Consider the following 14,865-nt stretch of genomic DNA (forward strand, 5'->3'; position numbering starts at 1 on the left):
GCACCTTTCCTTTGAGCGCTGTCATTTTCCTCCAAGAGGCTGTATAAATTGCTTTTCCACTTTATTTGATGTGGCAGAAAGCCAGAACTGGGATCTATCGTTCTCCAAATACTGAGCAGTGGTGATGGGTCAAAGCAATCTAACATGAAGGTTATTATCGCCGACTGTGTGGGTTAGCACAGTTGAAGAAAATAATATATTTGCCTGAATTAACACCTAAGTTCATCCTGGCACAGAAACTCTGTTCTCTCTGGACTTTTTCAGAATCACAGAGGCAGAAGAAGTCCTGTGAACTTCATTGATTGTCTCAGTCCTTGATTTCCCATGAGTGACATGGAAGGCAAATTGCGTTTATAGCAGAAAGTCCCCCTAAAGATTGTGAATATCTTGATACTAATTCTGCTAATAAAACAGATGGGATGAGCTAAAGTGGTAAAGTCAGCTGAAAGCTGACTGCATAGCCATACTGTCCAGGGGAGGAATTTGGGCTCATTTGTGGAAACATGGATATCAACATCAGGACTTTTTGCTTTTTTTCTAGTCCAGGTGTATGTGTGTGGCTGCTGTTTTGGTGGCAATCAGTGCTGCGTTCAGATGTGCTGCCCCACAGGGCTGGTGTTCTTCCACTATCACAGGTTTGCAGGGCATCCTGCTGGGTGTATTGGTGCTTCCCTCTGTGGCCCTTTAGTTTTGCCTGAGGTGCACACCAGTCACCACACACAGCACATATCCTCGCCAGCATAGACTCTTGTGCGTGGCAGAAGCTAAGTTTGATATGGGATGGATCTGCCTCTGTGCCAGTAAAAAAAGAGGAAAAAGAGACAGGAGAAGGAAGCTATTGTTTGCTTTTTTTCTCCACTACTGGACACCTTCCTGACCTCAGAGGCATGTAATCACCTGGCTTTGTGATAGGAGCATCCCAGGGCAGGCCAGGAGGAACTCTGAGCATGCAGTCAGGGCTCACTTGGGTGGGTGAATACTGACTATGTTTTTAGTAGTGCAAATTGAACTGTGTTTGCTTTTAGAAATCAAGCCCTTGTCTTTTGATAGATGGCTTTGTCTACTTGGTGAAAATTTACAGATCTTTTTAAAATATATGCCTTTATGCATACGTATATGTATTCACATACACATGTTTATGACTCCAGTCTGAATCTGACCTAGAGAACAGTTCGGAGCGTAATAAGTTTGAGCTAAATGAGGTTAGCATAATACAAGTCAAAAGGCTTTCTGGTGCCAGTGTTTTTACTAATAATGCTTTGTGGTTAAAGCATTGTTTGTGTTTCTTAATGCACTGAAAATACTGCTAGTCTCCACAGCAGCTGTGAAGTCAGTGAGTGTTACTGTCCTGCTGTTGTTAAAAATGAAAGGATTTCTCTTGGCTTTTTTATAGCTCTCCATGCTGGCAAGAAATATTATGCAGTGATCGGATCCAAGAGCCATTTGAAAATGGAGAAAAGGTGACCACTGTCTGCTGAGCCTTGGATTGAACCCTGATATATTCTTGGAGACCATTTGTGCAGCAGTTCAATCCCATTTATGTTACAATCCTTTCTGGTTTATGGTCCTGTCTGGGTTTGATTCAGGAAAGGACTAGAGCTGAGCTGAACCTGCTCATCTCCTCTCCATCCCAGCTCCTGGCCAAAGGTTTGCTTCTCACAGGACAAGAGTTGCAGTGACACTGGGAAGCTGTGCTGGCTGTGGGCTGCCTCTCCTCTGTGTATTCTTCCTGCTCTCAGCACAGGTACCACTCCAGCTCTTGGCTGATCAGAACTTTTTTCTACCCCCTCTGTTCTACTGCACCTTACAAGCATTAGCAGAACATAAATCTATGCAAATTGTCCCCTACAGTGTTAACAGCATGATTGGCTATTCATTTTCTGGCCATCACTGGCCACCTGCCATTGGATTTTATGATTTGCATGGAGTTGATGGACAACTTGAAAGTTCTCTGGCCAGTCTTGAAGCATCACTTTGAATTTCAGGGCTTGCTTTCCTTTCAGAATTGCCCTGAACCTCCCCCGGCAAGCTTTCACAAGGTTGACAGCTGACTGGAAGGAGGCAGGGAAGATTTTCTTCTGGGTATCTCTTAATTTTTAATTAATCAGTGAGGTTTCATTCTGGCTTGGGTTCTTTCTAGCTTCAGTGCTGCCGTCTCATTAATTGCAGTCAGTTAGCACAGTGGAGATCCAGCGAAGTGTCAGCTGGTGTGTGCTTTTTGTCTCTGTTGCTGGCATAATTAGAGTCTGCTCGTCGATGAGCATGTTGCTCAAACACTCCTTCGTGTTCTTTCCACTGGCGTCTAGCTGCATTTCATGGTCCTTTGACAGAGCCTGGGCTCCTGCAGTAGGGAGAGATAGACAGGAGTATCTTGGTGCTAAGTAGAAATGGGGCTTGGGACTAACAGCTTTGCCTGGGGGGATTTGCAGGCTGATGGTAGCTTGTTTCCACAGCAGTCTGGGATCCATTGGTCTCAGAATCATCATGGTGAGACATGCACACTGATACAGTGTGAGATTTTGGGTATGCTATTAGCAAGCAGGGGTGTTGCAGACCCCTGGATGGTTAGGGGATGCAGGAAGAGCCTCCATGTGGCCAAATGCCAGCCTTGCTGGAGGAATACCAAGCCCCAGATTTGGCTGAGCAGTGGCTTCTCTCTTTACCTTCCTTGATTAGAGTCATGCTCCCAGCTGCAATTGTCTTTCATGAAGTTCCCAAAGTCTCAGAATTTTTAAGATAGGAAAAGACCTTTAAGTACATCTCTTCCAACCAGCTGTCCATCCTCACCATGACCCCTAAGACACCACATGAAAGTGCCACATCTTCAGGGACAGTGACCCCACCACCTCCCTGGGCAGCCTAACACCCAACCTGAACCTCTCCTGGTGCAGTGTGAGGCCATCCTCTCTCCTCCTATCATTGTTACCTGAGAGTGGAGGCCAAACCCCAGCTCACCACAACCTGCTTTCATGTCATTGTAAAGAGCAATTAGGTTTTCCCTGAGCCTCCTCTTCTCCAGATTGACCACCCTCAGTTCCCTCAGCTGTTCCACTTGTGCTCCAGACCTCTCACTGCTCTGCTGCCCTTCTCTGGACATGCTGCAGGCCCTCAGTGTCTTGCTTGCAGAGAGGGGCCAATACTGAACAAAGCACTCGAAGTGTGACCTCACCGGTGCCAAGTCAAAGCTCAAAACCTAGTTCTTGTATCTGTGCATGTGGAAGGTTTACTTGAAATAACAATGCAATGAAACAGGCATAGAGTTTCTCAGCCTGTGATTTACAAAAATGCCAGTACTCATCTCTGATTTATTCCCCCAGACCTGCACACATGATAATAGGAACCTGTACGTAGTGTGAGCCACAACTCAGACCCTGGGAAGCCCAAAACACCCAAGCTCTTTGCGGTCCTTTCCATCTCCTTTTCCCCTCCTAAATTGCCAGTGGAGCCTTCTGCAAGGATGTAAGTTACCATTCATCTCCACCATGTACTTCTGTGTCTTCTCTCCACGATCAAAGGGAGCAGATGGAAACTTAGCAAAGAAAAGAGGCATGTCTGTTCCCTGCTGCAAGTCGGGAGGGGGCTCAGGTGTTATCTCTCAGACTTCGTGCTGAAGCTAACTGGATTTGTCCAGGGGATTTAGGAAGAAAAGATGCTATTGCCAAGCATCTGCATACAGGTAATTTGTCTTGATATGTTTTCTGTGTTACTGATGAGAGAGGGAGGCGAATGTCTAATTAGGGAATTAACTGTCTTTTAAAAGATTAAGTTTTCTTTGAACTCATTTATCAAAAGAGGAAAAAATAAGAGCTGCACACTGCGATGGAAATCTTTTTTCTCTGTATGTATGAATGAATGGATGAACAGCAGGAATAAAAGACTGACGTAATTACCAGATAAGCCTAGGACTAGGCCTGCCCTATAGAAGTACTGCTTTCAGAGATAGCAGTTTCATGTACTGCTCCTATTCTCTTTTCTTCCCTTCCCAGAGAGGAAAAGGGGACCATGTGCAGGCAGGCCAGATGCTGCAGGCACCGATTCTGACCCCATCACACAGTGCTTTGCTTCCTGAGGCATGTCTATTATATAATTCCTGTTAGCCAGAGTGACACGGGTTATCATTTCACAGCATCTAGCTGCCCTGAGGAGAAACTGGAGCTGAAGGCTACTGCTGAGCATACGCAGCAGTGAGGGATGGTTGGTGCTCGAGCAGTATCTCAGAGTAACGTTAAACCTCGTGTCTCATGCAGCCACGTGCAGCCTTGATTCTTTAAGTCAATGAGAAATTAATTCATCTCTTCTCCATTGATGTGGATGAATCCATTTTGATATGTGAGAGGTGGAATAACCTTTATTTCCTGAGATGAGCATGAGGAGCAGATGCATGCATGCACCCATGCTTCTGCAGCCATCTTGTCACTGTTGTGACTCAGCAGATGGGCTGGCTAAAATGTTTATCTTTTATAAGCACAAAGGAGCATCTTAGATACTGCAATAATATTTTTTTCTTCTCTGTGAGCTAAAACCACATATTGGTGGTTTTTGTCCTATATGCCTGCCTGGCACTGTGTGGAGATTCTCTAATTCAAATTGACAGGTGCTTGTACAAGAGGTTGAAATGCCAAATAACAAGCTACATTTTGCATGTTTATGCATGTATGAGTGGAATATGAATTATTTTAGATCTACTGCTGGAATGGCAGGGAGTTAGACGACATGGACTAGGATTTTCTCATTTTGCTGATGCACTGCACAAACCTCAGTATGTACCTGGCTATTAGAGGTTTCCATCTGTAGCAAAGCAGCACCTCTGTCACCTCTTTAATATTTGCTGGCATCAGGCTGTAGAGAGGGAGTGCTTTTTGCCTCTGAAAGGCCACGCTTGGCTGATACTCGTGCTCCACCCCTGGCCATGCCTAGGGGCTGGCTGTGGAAGCCCTGGAGCCTGATGGGGTGATTGCTGCAGTCTGATCTCCTGCATGCCTTGAGCGATGATTTCAGTTTGCTCTTGTCAGAAAAGGCTGTCACTGGTTCCTTGCAGGAACAGCAAATCCATACCATGTGGGTGCTCCCTGGGTGTGCAGCTGGTCATTGCTGTGGCTTGTGATGTGGCCTGGGATCCCTCAGGAGCTGTGTGTGATACCCTGCAGCCTTTGGTCATGCAGAGGTTCCTAAAGCAAACCTGAATGAGTGAGAAGATGAGTATCTGCCTGGGAGTAACTCTACTGTAGAATGCTCGTGTGCAGGGAAGCCGCAGTCAAATCTCTGCCTCCAGGTATCTTCATCATGAGGACATCCCAGGGGAGCCTAGCAGAGACCCACAAGCACCTGAGTTCCCTTCTCACCTGTGAGACCTTTTTTGGGCAAAGAATTGTTCTCTGCACCAAACATAGGCTATCGGGGAAGACTTGCAAGACAAAGCCCAGGTGTGTTAAGAGTTATGTTCAGGACCATTTTTCTTGCATACTGAAGATAAAAAAATATATTTATGAAAATGAAAGTCAGCATAGCATCACTGAAAGCCAGCAATGTGGCTGTGTTGGGCTGGAGCACTAACTGGAACCTTAGTTATTTTACCTAGCTAGAAGAAGAGCTTTTTAGCCTTATTCAGTGCTCATTAACACCTCTGTTTGAGGAGCTACAGCCACACATTCATCTGTTTTCAGTCTGCTTCCAAAACCCATTTCCAGTCCACTTCCATCAGGGATTATGGAAGGGAAGTCTGATTTTCAGTCTTCAATGGCAGCAGCTAACAAGGTGTCCCTGCTGTGAGAAGGCTTCTCTGGCATCAGAAATCCCTCTCTGCAGCTGCAGCGATGCATTAAACCCTCCCACCTCTCAAGGCCATGGCCCCAATTGCATTTCCTGTGGCCTAATTATATGGAATAATTTGAATGAGCCATAAAATGAAAGGTCTAAGAGCAAGAGGCAGTTTGCAGGCTCCTGTGTTGGCAAGGTTGCCTTTCCACCATAAAATGGCTGCTTCTGGTTGTAATGCAGGGCTGATTCACAGGGAGGAGAAAACCCCAAATTGCAGGAAAGAAGACCCCATTTCAGCAAAAAATTAAAAAAAAAAAAAATCCACAAAAACAACAAACAACCAGAGCTCAAATCCATCTTCTGTGCTCAGTTGAATGACGTTTTTACTTCAGAGACTTTTTGGGGATCAGCATCCTCAGTAGCACCTGCAAACAAACTTCTGCTTTGAAATGTGCTGTGCTGTCCTCAGACTTGCTTCACCTTCTTGAATAATTTTCCAATAACTTCTGATGAGGCACCTGTAATTACTGTGCCAGTTTAATTTAGAGTAGGTATTTACCAATCAAATTATATCTGACACAGTTCTTGAAGGGATGGAAGTTATCTTTAAAAAAAAAAATCACTGCGTGCATCAGTAATATTCCAAAAATCAATGTTGTTTAGCAACCCATATTGACCTTCTTAGGAGCTGAGATTTTTTAATTACACCTTTGAAATAAGATTAAAACCTTTCATTATACCTCGGGAATTGCCTTAAAATAAATAAGAAGCTCCTAAGCATTTGTTATCGATTTAAAAGCATCCTGAATCTCCCAACACTCACCTTTCAATCCAAACAAAGCAACAACGGCGAAAGCCACCTTCCTCTCCTATTTTCTGAACTGGGGGCATGTTAAGCTTTGACACATCTTTTGGAATGCCTCGCTGATATTACCTTCGCTGGCTTCTTTCACCTTTCCCCTTTTGGTTAGTTCTACCTTTAAGCTCCCAAGGCCTCTGTGGAGATGGTTAATAAACGTTGGTATTTTGGCACCTGAAACTACACAGCAAGTAATGCTGCTCTGCTAGCAGTGGCGCCAACATCTGTTGCTCGTGAATCATCTCACGTAGCTAGAATGCATAGCTGAGGGTTTGTTTAAATAAAAAAGAAGCTATTAGTGGTGGGCTGTATGAAAAGAAAGGGTAGGTTTCTGCTCTGCCGGGAGGAAGGATGGCCCATGTGCTGCAACAGGCTTCTGTGAAAGCCCACCCCAGGGCCTGAGGCATGTGCAAATATCTCAGGAGGAGGCAGGCGTGGAAAAAAATACATACAGCTGGATTGTGGTTCTGCTCTCTACTTGTTAGCTGCTTTGGGCCTGCATGACTTCTTAGGCTGTGTCTGCTCCAGAGGGGCTCATGGCTGGGATGTCTCTGGGGCAAGGGGACAAATACTTGAGTGGGGTGGGAGAGGTGAGGCTGCCATTGGGGATTGGGTTGATCAGGGCAGCAAGACGTTGGCAGAAGGGCTTTGCCTAGATGTCAGTTCCAATATTTCTTGTAGTATCAAGTGTTCTTCCTCCCTGCCTCCCTTTCAGTGCCTTGGTCAGTAATTCGTGCATCAGGGAGTGTCTCATGTATGGTGAAGAGCAGAAATGGAGAAAGCGTGTCCCAGTGCTGCTCCCTAAGAGGCAGGAAAATGATTGGGCCTGCACCCCACTGCTGGGGAGGCTTCCTGCCCAGCTAGGAAGGCTGCCCCCAGTATCAAAGGGTGACACATCTAATGTGGTCGGCTTGGTTAAGTTTGTAAGGCCAAAGAATGTGCCCTTAACTTTGTTTATCCAGGCAAACCGCTGTCTAGCATTGCATAGATTGGAGATTTACAAGGCCAGCTTGTCTAAGCTTAGATGCACAAGCACTGTGTGTGCTTCAAGCACTCCTGTACTCCTCCACAAAAGGAGGTTAGTGCCTGCATTAAAACTGCTCATGATGCATTGTGAGGGAGTTAGAGGCAGGGAGGATTGACTGGAGGACGCAGTAGGGGGAAGCCTGTGCTAGGTGATAGTCACAGGCTTGCAGAGGGGATGAGGATAGAAGGGACTTGTGCTGCAGTTTGAATTATGTTTGCACGTGTTATAATAGGGATGCTTTATACTGTGAATAATCTGTTTTAGACCATTTCTCTCCATACCACAGCAAGGTAAAAGCCAGGCAGATGAAAGCAGCTAAAGATTGACTTTGAAGATGCCTTGTCTTGATTTGTGGCTGTTTTTATGAGCCACATCTTCACCATTTAAGCTTTGCTTACCACTTCTGCATCTTGATGTAGTGGAAAACACTGAAATGGTTTTCTGCATGTGTGTGCTATTGAAGTAAATGATGCGGTTGTAAAAATGAGCTTGGAGTCCTGGACTGGAGCCATTCCACTGAGCACTGATGGCTCCAAGGTCATTGTGCAGCAACAGTCTTGGCCAGGGACCACTCACCCAGGGAGTGGCAGAGAACGAAGGCCAGCATTATGTAGAAGAATGTGACAAATAAGGAGCAGAACAAAAGTCTTCTGTTATTAAATCACAGAATCATAAAATTGCTCAGGTTGGAAAAGACCTTAAAGATCATCAAGTCCAACCGCAGCTTAGCCATTCTACCAATAACTCTAACAACCTCTGCTAAATCATGTCCCTGAGCACCACATTCAAATGGTTTTTAAATGCATTCAGGGATGGTGACTTAACCACCTCCCTGCGGAACCTATTCCAGTGCTTAATCACCCTTTTGATAAAGACGCTTTTCCTGATATCCAGTCTAAAAACCTCTTCTGGCACAACTTGAGGCCATTTCCCTCCTCCTGTCACCAGTGAGAAGAGACCAGCCCTACCCTCACTGCAATCAGCTTTCAGGTACTTAGAGAGAGCAATACATCTCCCCTCAGCCTCCTTTTCCCCAGACTAAACAGCCCCAGTTCCTTCAGTCTCTCCTTGTAAGGCATATTCTCTAAGCCCTTCACAAGCCTTGTTGCCCTTGTTTGGACCTGCTCCAGCACCTCAATGTCCTGAGATGCAGCACTTCTGTACTGAGGTGCTCAAAACTGAACACAGTACTTGAGGTGAGGCCTCACCAGTGCCGAGTACAGGCAGGATGACTTCCCTAGAACTGCTCACTACAGCGTTCCTGATACAAGCCAGGATGCCACTGGCCTTCTTAGCCACCTGGGCAAACTGCTGGCTCATATTCAGTCAAATGTCCATCAGTACACTAAGGTCCCTTTCCTTGAGGCAGCTTTCCAGCCACTCCTCCCCAAACCTGTAGAGTTGCCTGGTATTGTTGTGCCTGAAATGCAAGACCCGACATTTGGCTCTATTGAAACTCATACAGTTTACCTTGGTGCATCAATCCAGTCTATCCAGTGACAGTGTCAAAGGCTTTACTGAAGTCCAGGTGGACACCACTGACAGCCTTACCTTCATCCACTAAGTGGGTCACCTTGTCATAGAAAGAAATCAGGTTTGTCAAACAGGATCCCTTGGTTTACCTTTAATTGATCCATGATGACTCCCAAGATTGCCTTTCCTGGCACCAAGGTGAGACTGATCTGTAGCTACCAGAATCATCTTTCTGGCCCTTTTTGAAGATGGGCGTCAGTAAAATCAATGAATATTAGGATGTTACAATTACAAAATAAACAAGAGAGTTAGGCAAAGCAGATAATGATAATAAAAAGAGAATGGACAGAAAGCTTACCCCTATCCTGGGCTCACTCACAAAACACCAGCAGAGCCAATCTCCAGCAGAGATCCTTCCCCACTGGCAGCCAGCTCTTCAATAGGTCTAGGAGGGCTGCAGCCAGGCTCCACCCCTTCTGGCATCACAGGTGAATTGCCTTCACCTGTGCTCCTCTGGCTGACTCAGTGCTCACCTCAGGTGATCAATCAGAGGTTCAGGCCATAACTCAGTAGTTCTCATACATTCCACCCCTTCACAGCATGAACCAATGATCAGGTTAATTAAAGGGTAAGCTTTCCCTAATACAGAGATCCGCTATGTCGCGATGCTTATACAATTTTCTTCGCGACGTGTGTTGGTACAATTCAAGACGAGCGATGATCAGTGGATGTCCATATTCTTCTATGGGCCAGTGCTCGATGATGTGACTGTAGGCATTAGGTCCTGAGGTGCAGGTCCGTTCTGTGTCCCATCAGTCCCATGCAGACCATCACCAGGTGTTGTACATGATGTGACAGCAACACTGGAACACTTGATGGCATTTTGTTCCTTCCGGTGATCCTGAAGGCTCAGACTCACGGGGAGTAATACAGATGTTTCAGAGGTTCCAGGATGGGAAGGTCTGCTCTCCAGATACAGGCCATATTTCTATCCTGGGTCAACACTTCCAATTGTACTGGGGCACGTCCTGGCTGCCTGTACCACACCTTCGGGACAGATGTCTGCGGCTGCAGAATGAGATCAGGCACCAAAGGAGGTGTCCTTATCTGCCACAGGGACATGATGGGGGTCCCTTTAGCAATAAATATCAGAGTGTTGACCACAATATCAGTAGGCCATGTACCTATTACTGGAGGGATTACTGAGCCTCTCGCCTCCTACAATCTTCCCCCAAGGTGCAAGTAGGCCACACCACTTGGGTCCTACCTGCACCTTCCAGGGCCATTTTACTTTATGGGTACCCAGATCTAAATTCTCAGAGGCAGGGAGCAGAATATTATTTTCATTACCAATCTGGGGTCTTACCTGATGATCAGTGCCCATAATTTGGATCCTAGCTGGGGTGGCCTATGTCATCTGCAACATTCTCAGGGCACTGGGTTTGCCATCTCAGGGTCTCTCATTCAGGTCCAGCAGGTCTTTTTGTCCACTCCTGCAGGGTCTGGGAGTCTGTCTTCAGGGCAGCCTTAAGAACACCGTTATAACGTTCGATGAGGCCTGCCCCCGCTGGATTATCTGGCAGGTGGAATCACCATTCGATGTTATTTTCTTCTGCCCACTGCTGTATCATTGCACCAGTAAAATGAGTCCCTTGGTCGCTCTCGATGACTTGAGGAGTCCTGTAGGCAGATATCAGTTTAGTGAGTGCCTTGATGGTATATGCCTGGTTTGCTCTCAGTACTGGATAGGCCTGCAGTAGCCCACTTGCAGCGTCGATGCAGTTCAGGACATATCTTGCCCCCTCAGAGCGAGTAAGGGGCCCAGTGTAATCAACCTGCCATTGCTGGAGAAGACTGTGTCCTCTAGCAAGATGGGCTGTTGTTTCAGGCAACGATCTCAGTCTCATCTTGGAGCAAGCGTCGCAATCCTGGCATGCCTGGACTGTATCAGATAGTTGTATGGGCAGTGCCCATGCTTTAGCAGCTGCCCACATTGTCTTTTGTCCAGCATGCCGTAGCTTCTGATGTAACCAATGGGCGATGTTCTCAGGTGGTGAATTCTCAATCCACTGAACTCGGGCCAGCATGTCAGCTTCATCGTTTCCCAGTGACTGTAGGGGCTGATGACCTACATAGGGGCTGATGGTAGACACATATAGTCCTGTATTTGACCGTATTCCATATATCTAACCACATGTCTTTGCCCCAGATCGGTTGGGCATGGATAGTCCATTCCTGGGTGGCCCACTGTGCAATCCAAAGAGTGAGCCCCCGGTACACAGCTCAACTATCTGTGCAGATGTTCAGGATACCATCACCGGGTTCCTTGGTTATAACCATCCACACAGCTTGCACTTCTGCCCATTGGCTGCTCTGACCATCCCCCCCGTCGAACCAGATTGTCTCCGTGGAAGGATGGTATGCTATTGTTCTCCACTTGCTCAGGTTGCCTTTACTGGACCCGTCTGTGTACCAGGCATCTTCAGGGATAGGATATTTTCCCTCTTGAACAGGATGCTTCCCTGATGGAGCGACCAGTGTTTCTTTTGGTTCATCACTGTGATACATCACTGGGTCTAGGATCTTCTGGAGTTCTTCTTTCAAGGGTGATGAAGACAGACTGCTCCTTTGGCTGAGCCAGGCGACCTATCGTGCCACTGTTTGTGCTTGGGCCACCCCTGTCTTAGGAAGGTGGGTCAGATCTTTCACCCACCCCTGAATCAGCAGAGCGGTCTTGTCTATAACTTCAACTGTTTGAGTTATTGGCTCTAATGCCTGTAATGCCAAATAGGCAGCCAATAACTGCTTTTCAATCACACTGTATCTTTCTTCTGCTCCGTGCTAAACCCAAGACCAGAAACCAATGGGGGTCCAAACAGAATTCTGTGTTGCCACAGGCCCCAACCAAAGCCATCTTGAGTAACATGAACATCCAACTCGGCTGAGAGGGTAGGATCAAATATACCCAATGCCTGAGCTTGTTTAACTGCAAGTTTTGCTTGTTGGAAAGCATCCTGTTTGGTTTTCCCCCAGTCCCATAGCTGCCCCTTTTTTGTGAGTCTATATAGTGGCCTTAGCAGCTGCACTAGGTAAGGTATAAAGGAGCACCAGTAACCCAATATACCTAGAAACTCTTACAGCTGCTTTGATGTTGTAGGGACTGGGAACACCTGAACCTTATCTATGACAGTACTGGGTAGCACTTTGGTCTTTCCTGACCAAACCACCCCCAGGAATTTTACGGACAGGCCTGGACCTTGCACCTTTTGGGGATTTATAGCTCATCCCCTCTGTTGTAAATAGGCGGTTAATGAATCTGCCGCCTGTCCTATTGCCTCCAGTGAGTAGGATGTCAGCAGGAGATCATCAGTATAATGCTATACATTAACATCATCAGGTTTTCTCCAATCAGCCATGTCACGTGCCACTAGATTGTGACAATACGTTGGTGAATGCACGTACCTCTGTGGCAGGACCTGAAAGGTCCGCTGCCTGCCTCCCCATGTAAATTAAACTGATCTTGTGATTCCTCAGCAATTGGGATACTGAAGAATGCATTTGCTAGATCTAGGACACAATGATAGGTTTTTATCTCCCTACTCAATGTGTCCATTAGGGAGGCAATATTGGGTACGGCTGCATGAATTGGCAGCATGACCTTATTTAATTCTCTGTCATCTACTGTCGTTCTCCGTGTGCCATCTGACTTTCACACTGACCATATGGGGGAGTTATACGGGCTGTGTGCAGGTCTCATAATGCCCACTTTTTCTAATTCCTGCACCATTCTTGATATTTCATTTTGCCCACCCAGGAGTCTATACCGTCTCACATTAGTAATCCGGCACAGTTTTGGCAGGCAAGTAGGCCCATTCTGCACCGCCAGGATACTGATAGATCTCTGTCAAAGTCTGAACTCTCCCACAGTTGTCTGGAGAGCCAGACCCCATAGAATATCTATGCCCAGGATGTATTCTTGGTCTGGGGCAATAGACACCTTGTACTCCCGGGGTGGGAGATGCCCAACCGCCAGTTTTAACCATGTTTGGGTGACAGGAATAGTCTGTCCCCCAAAACCACCAATCATCACTCTGTCCCCACCAAATTCGGTTGGATCTCTGTAGATAATTGATGTTTCTGCTCCGGTGTCCGCTAACGCCATAACTCTCTGAATATTTTTTGGGGACCAATAAGTCATTAATTCTACATAGGGCCTCCAGTCCTGTCTGGAGGCCCTAGGGGGACTAACATCCTTTGTCACGCCATGAACTGTGCTAAGGCCAATTATTTGCTTCCAGTGGCTCAGGCACTGTGGCCCGAGACACCTGAGACAGCTTTTTTTTTCCTATTAGGAAAAACAAAATCTTCTAGGTTCCATGTCATTGTTGGTATTCTTTCTATAACCCTTACCCTTGATTTCTTAGGGTAGTTCTGAAATTTTTGATTCTCCTTTAGTTGTCACCAGAACTGGAGAAGGACATGGTTGGGCTGGTGGTCAATCTTAGCAAATTGGACTCCAGCCCGAATTAAATCATTAAACGTTTGTTTTTGGGAGACCCTTATGGGTCCCGATTGAGGAGCTCGAGTAGCTGGCATTTTGGCTTTACTTACCGGCAGGACCTCTGCTTCCTCCAACATCTGAATATTGTGCCTAGTTCACAGGCATTCTGTTTCTCCTAGGTTGGCCACTAACTAGGCAGCCTGCTGGACTACAGCTTCTGAGGCCACCAGGGGATTTAATACAGAGACTAGACTACCATACAGATGAGAGGGAGCTTGCTGTAGAATCAAGTCTCTCATCCCTGGTGAAAATTTGACCATATCAGGGCCATCAGATGTGTCTTCATAGATGTTTCCCTTACACTCAGCTCACAGGTATAATTGTGAAGGTCCTCCATGGAGGACCACACCCCTGTATGTAGAGGTATATCCAATTTATTCGGCCATGCCATACGGCAGGCCACCATTAACCATTCTATTATAGAAAGGTTTTCATCAAGATATTGATTACTTGCATATAACCTCTGCCTGAGAGCAGGATGGACAGTCATGGTGGCCAACTTGGCTATTTCTGGACCATTCACGAAAACATTTTCTGCCCCAGAATCCCACAGTCTTCATAACCAAGCCAGCACACTTTCTCTAGGCTTCTGCCGAAATTGCTGTACTAAATTCACCAATTCTGTTGCCATGTATGGCCAGGCTATTACATGCAAATGAGCCTGAGCAGGGGGCCACTGATCAGGCAGCACCCCTGCAGGTCTGTCCTGTACTTTTTTTGTTTTTTGAGTTGTGACAGGACAGACTGTCCTAGTGGATCTGTCACAATTGGATATTCAAGATCTAATTTGGATTTTTTATTTTCCTGATCAACCAAGTCTGTTGATTCAGGAGTCTGGTCATTGTTTATTGAGATGTTACGAACTTGGCCTATGGGAAGATGTGGAATTGGTTTCTTCCCTGTTAGTATGCCAAGTTCTTGCTCTAATTTTTCAGTCTTTCAAAAGTTGTTTTTCATTCTCTAAAGTACTATTTCTTATTTCAGCATGATTTAAGGCATTTAATAACGACCATGCCACTGGGGAGGCAGCCAATTGTCTTTCTTTAGTGATCAGTACATCCTTGCTAAGCCCCTGAAAGTAATCTGCCATGCAATATGGGGACCATAACGCATAAGGGACCCCATTTTTCAATGACAACCACTAGCTCATAATAGGGAGATCCCATAAATCCTGGGATCTGCCCTGGA

At 46.2% G+C, this 14,865-nt stretch overlaps 2 long non-coding RNA genes across 7 annotated transcripts in view; one reads left to right on the plus strand and one right to left on the minus strand.

The window, feature by feature from the left end:
• The window catches only part of LOC128079059 (uncharacterized), a 118,718-nt gene that overhangs the window by 16,756 nt on the left and 87,097 nt on the right, over positions 1 to 14,865 (plus strand). The window lies entirely within an intron of this gene.
• LOC128079225 (uncharacterized) lies at positions 3,407 to 10,056 on the minus strand. Its single transcript, XR_008206051.1, has 3 exons — positions 9,475 to 10,056; positions 6,581 to 6,753; positions 3,407 to 3,529 (listed from the first exon to the last, which is right to left on the minus strand). It is a non-coding gene; the product is annotated as an uncharacterized LOC128079225 (long non-coding RNA).

This window comes from Tympanuchus pallidicinctus, unplaced genomic scaffold (genome assembly GCF_026119805.1).
Source record: "Tympanuchus pallidicinctus isolate F22 unplaced genomic scaffold, pur_lepc_1.0 scaffold1, whole genome shotgun sequence".
Taxonomy (NCBI): domain Eukaryota; kingdom Metazoa; phylum Chordata; class Aves; order Galliformes; family Phasianidae; genus Tympanuchus; species Tympanuchus pallidicinctus.